This window comes from Hypomesus nipponensis, chromosome 2, assembly GCF_054491055.1.
Source record: "Hypomesus nipponensis isolate SF chromosome 2, ASM5449105v1, whole genome shotgun sequence".
Lineage (NCBI taxonomy): Eukaryota > Metazoa > Chordata > Actinopteri > Osmeriformes > Osmeridae > Hypomesus > Hypomesus nipponensis.
In genome coordinates, this window is record NC_140362.1 from 6,666,378 (window position 1) to 6,671,354 (window position 4,977).

Here is a 4,977-nt window from a genome sequence, read left to right on the forward strand (position 1 = left end):
CGGCATTTAGTAAGTCATCACAAAATACATCATTCAGTTGGCATGCTCAACAAGTGCAAAAGTTCTGATAACTCATAGGCCTATGTCTTTGTTGTGAAATGCGGGAAAGCCAACTCCAAGTTGAAGATAATCATATCCCGCACTGCTGTGCTGTTTGCAGCGGAGCTGCATGGAGCACACTACAATTGGCCCACACAGGCAAGTTTAAACCTGTTTTTCATTTAAAATATAAATTGTGTGTGATAAATGACTGGATAAAGTAGGCAGTGTTACTTTATTGACACAGTTTGGCCCAAAGCTAACACTCGCTGCTAGCTTTGGCAAATCGTAAGCTAGCAGGTTAGCCAGATAAATGAGGTAGGCTACTTGTCTAAGCAAGTAACTTAGCTAACGTTACCGTTTAAACTTCGGAAAAGTCTTTTCAGACCGGTAAGTTAAAATTTAGTAATGGAGGGAACATTAGCTAGCTAGTTTAGCTTCAAAATATTTCCGACGCTTCCGAGTGAGTTATTTTTCCAAAACGGAAGCTAGGTATAGCGTTACCTAGCAACCTAGCATAATACTCATACCAATGCTACTACTTGCTAGTGTTACTTGATCCACAATGTTCTCCTCTCTATATTTTCTTTATCGGGCAGAATTCTGTAGAAACACAGCACAGGCTTGTCTCCTCTGCAATTAGTGCATCTGATTGCACATCAACTATCCGGCATTATGCCTAAACAAAAGCAGCAGACTCAACGTAAATGTATGTCTTTATAATGGGTGGCGGGCAGCGGAAAGTCTTTTTTGCCCTCCAGGGGGGCGTGTCCCTCGGAACGTGACGTCACGTGAAAACAATGAATTGTTCCGTTCACTTGGTTGGGGGGGGGGGGGGGGTTCTAATATGCCTGCTTTGCTTATTAACAATATAGTGTAACCTTTGTCTTTCAGATTGACATTCATGAAGTGCAAGTTCTGTAAATTCACCAACAATGAAGCTGTTCTCTTGAAGCACTACCGCCTGTATCACAGAGGAACAGCCTGGCCTTGCATCCACACAGACTGCGTGTGCACCTTTAGAACATTTGGTGCATTAAAATCCCACCTTTCAAGACTACACAGGACTGTCCCAAGGCAAGAAAACGGTACATTTTCCTGCTGGTTGTGTGAGTTTAGAGATATTTGCTGTAGAAAGAAAGTTTTAAATCATTTGCATAATCACCTCAGAAACAAAGAGAGCGTTAGTTGCCCATTCTTAGGCTGCAGCTTTAAAACAAACCGCCTTAACAGCTTTACTGGTCACATTTCACGGAAACATAAAAATCATACACTTAGATATTTTCTGCCAACTGTCAGGGTAGTTAGTGGTGTTGTCTAATGAAATAGACCAACAAAATAATGAAGCAGCTGAGACTGGATGCTCATTGACCAGTACTGGATTAGACTCTACAAAAAACGTTGAGGCTGTGTGTTTAGAGAATGTAGATGCTGAAATACTCGAGCACAAACTAGCGTCCCTTTTTCTACGTATGCAATGTATATTAAATGTGTCTAAACACACAATACAGTCGATAATAGAAGAATTTAATTACATGTTGTCATTGTCCAAGTTCCATACGTCTGCGGTTCTGAAAGAGGTCTTGTCAAAACACAACATTGAAGTTGAGGACAATATTGTTTGAGAAATAAGCAACATTGTGTTTCAAACCAATCCATTACGTATTTATACGTCAGTAAAAGGGACATTATCAACTGACTTTAGAAGAAACAAATAGTTTAGAGAGAATTTCTCCATTATTGAGCCAACTGAGTTGTGTTATGACAGAACTTCAAGGAAAACCTTTGTCTATGTTTCTGTAAGTCAGGTTATTGAACTTTTACTCAATAGAGCAGAGTTTCTGGAAAAGCTTGCTTTCAATAGGGAGAATTTACCAGGGCATTACGAGTCTTTTCAAGATGGCCATCATTTGAAAGAAAATCAAATTTTTGGAGAACAAGAGCGGCACATTTCATTAGGGCTTTACATAGATGATTTTGAATTGTGCAACCCATTAGGGTCATCAAAGAAAATTCACAAGATTACTGCAGTTTATTGGGTGGTTTCCTAGCCATTGGGTGGCTACCTTCAAAGTTTCGTTCCAGTTTACATTCAATTCATCTAGCCCTCCTTGGAAAGACTTCTGATGTGAAGCAGTTTGGTTACAAAAAATTTAAAGTCACTTGAACAAGTAGGAGTATTTGTTCAAACTCTTGATAGCTATGTGAAAATTAGATTATTTTGTGTCAGTGCTGATAATTTAGGAGCTCATGGACTTGCAGGTTTTCAGGAAAGCTTTAGTGTAAACAAGTTCTGTCGATTTTGTTTGACAAGTCGCAGTGAAATAGCAACCACTGAAATTTCTGATTTCCAGCTACGCACCAATGAACAGCATAATGCATTTCTGGTGCAACTTAAAAATGAAAATGTTACTCATATAAATGGTGTTAAAAGGAAATGTGTTTTAAGTAATCTGTCATATTTTCATCCTGTAACTGGTTTTCCTCCAGACATATTGCACGACTTCTTTGAAGGTCTTATTCCGGTAGAACTGTCTTTGTGTGTAAACAAATTGATTTCCAAAGGTTATATTACTTTGGACAGACTGAATAGCATATCTTCATTTCCTTACAAATACTCAGACAGGGTGAATAGGCCAAAGACAATTAGTAAAGCATGTTTTGAAAAGGGCAGTATAGGTGGCAATGGCCATGAATATTGGGCCCTTTTGCGCTTCCTCCCTTTTTTCATTGGAAAGAGCATCCCAGAACAAGAACCTGCATGGGAAATCTTGATGGACCTCAAAGAAAGAGTTGATATCGTCGTCTCACCTGTTTTTTCAGAGGAAATATTGCACTACTTGGAGATCAAGTTGTTTGATCATAGAAGGCTACTCACAGATACTTTTCCAGATTTTCGCTTGCGCCCTAAGCACCACTTTGCTGAACATTATCCCTACCTTCTACGTCGCTTTGGTCCATTGGTGGACTTATGGACAATGCGATTTGAGTCCAAACACGTTTTTTTTAAGAAGACTGTGCATGATGTTCATAACTTTAAAAATGTGCTTCTTACGCTGTCCTCAAAACACCAGCAGATGATGGCATGCCACTTTGATAATCAAAGTCTATTCAAGCCAATGTTACATGTGGAGAAAGTAACTGAAATCAAGACATCTTCCCTAGATGCTGTCCTGCGCACAGTGATTGAAAGAAAATATCAAAATATTGAGACTTTGTCCCTTTCTAAAGACATTTATTTGCATGGGACCCGATATGCAGAGGGTATGATTATATCAGCTGGACACTGCAGTGGACTGCCAGAACTCCATCAAATAGTTACCATGGTAGTTAACCCGGGAAAAGTCAGCTTTGTTGGCAAAAAGCTCACATCTTGGTACCTGGAACATTTGAGGTCCTTTGAGCTTGTGAATAACATATATTCAGACACTAAAATCTTGGATCCTGAATCTCTCAACAGCTATCTTCCATTGACTGCCTACACAGTGGCAGGCAAGGTGCTGGTGACTCCTAAAGTGTGCCTGCTCCAGTAAAGGGACGCAAAATGGTATGTCTTAAAGATTAGTTAAGCATTTGAACACATTTCTAACATAGTATTGATGAAGGAAGTGTTTTGTCCGTCTCTTCATGAACGGAGTGACTAAGTTCAGTTGAGTTCTGGATTTTAATAAGTATTTATCAATCTGCAGATTGGGAGAGAAAACCAGACCTCTGACAATAAATGACAACACAACACCAGACTTAGGTCTCAATCAAGTCTCTCTCAGCCCTGAAGGCTGGAGGACCATTTTTTATAGGGCACAAGAATGTAAACATAGATAGTGACAGTCAGGCAATAATGACGTTACAACAGTCTCAGAGAAAGAGATTCGCAGCTCTCAACACATGACCACTCTCCGGCTAGAGAGTTCATAGTTGAAGCTCTCCTTGTAGTCATGACAAGGAACGCTTACCCAGTACTTTCTCCTGATCCCGAACATCTATTAACCCTGACACAGACACAATCTACTCTTATTCATAGCAAGCTTACATGAGAACATACTAACTAGTATCCAATGACTAGTTCTATTGATTAGTGACTAATGTAAGCACACAGGAAATCACAATTTCTTCCACAGTCTTACCAGACTATTAACTGACACAACAGGTATTACTGACGCAATATAATCCTTTGCTAAAAATTAACTTGGTTTACAGCTTCTGCAAACTAAACCTTCTGTTCTATTTATTTTGTCTCCTCTAACACAGGGTCTCTTACTGCTTGTGAAGATCTCCCCGACAATGTCTCGGAAAGTGGTGCTTCCTGAAGTACCTGAATCACCTGAAAAGTTCATCACTTTTTTAAAGTGTAGTTTGATCTGTATTTGTCTGGATTTCAAGGATTTCATTGTGTGAATTGTTGATGCACAGACAGTATTTTAATACATATAGCATTTGCTGCAACATTTTAAATGTACTGTTTGGCCTGATTGGGTCAGTTATGGCTCTCGGCATTTGATACAGATGAATAAAAAAAAGCTTTGAATCAATACATTTTACATGATTATTTGAATGTGCAAACCATGGGTTCTAAAGATGTTACAAAGCACAATCATGAGTCACTGCAACTTGGAAGTTGAGTGGAGATAAGAAAGGCTTTAAAGTCGTCGTCGTCGTCATCTACCGCTTGTCCGGGGATCGGGTCGCGGGGGAAACGACCTAAGCAGGGAGGCCCAGGCTTCCCTCTCCCCGGCCACTTCCACCACCTCTTCCTGGGGGACCCCGAGGCGTTCCCAGGCCAGCCGAGTGACATAGTCCCTCCAGCGTGTCCTGGGTCTTCCCCGGGGCCTCTTCCCAGTGGGACGTGCCCGGAACACCTCACCAGGGAGGCGTCCAGGAGGCATCCTAATCAGATGCCCGAGCCACCTCAGCTGGCTCCTCTCGACGCGGAGGAGCAGC

The 4,977-nt window shown here is 40.8% G+C and overlaps 1 long non-coding RNA gene across 1 annotated transcript; it reads left to right on the forward strand.

The window, feature by feature from the left end:
- Window positions 1-942: 942 nt before the first annotated feature.
- On the forward strand, window positions 943-4,490 carry LOC146300605 (uncharacterized). Its single transcript, XR_014729678.1, has 3 exons — window positions 943-1,127; window positions 3,500-3,586; window positions 4,288-4,490. It is a non-coding gene; the product is annotated as an uncharacterized LOC146300605 (long non-coding RNA).
- Window positions 4,491-4,977: the final 487 nt, after the last annotated feature.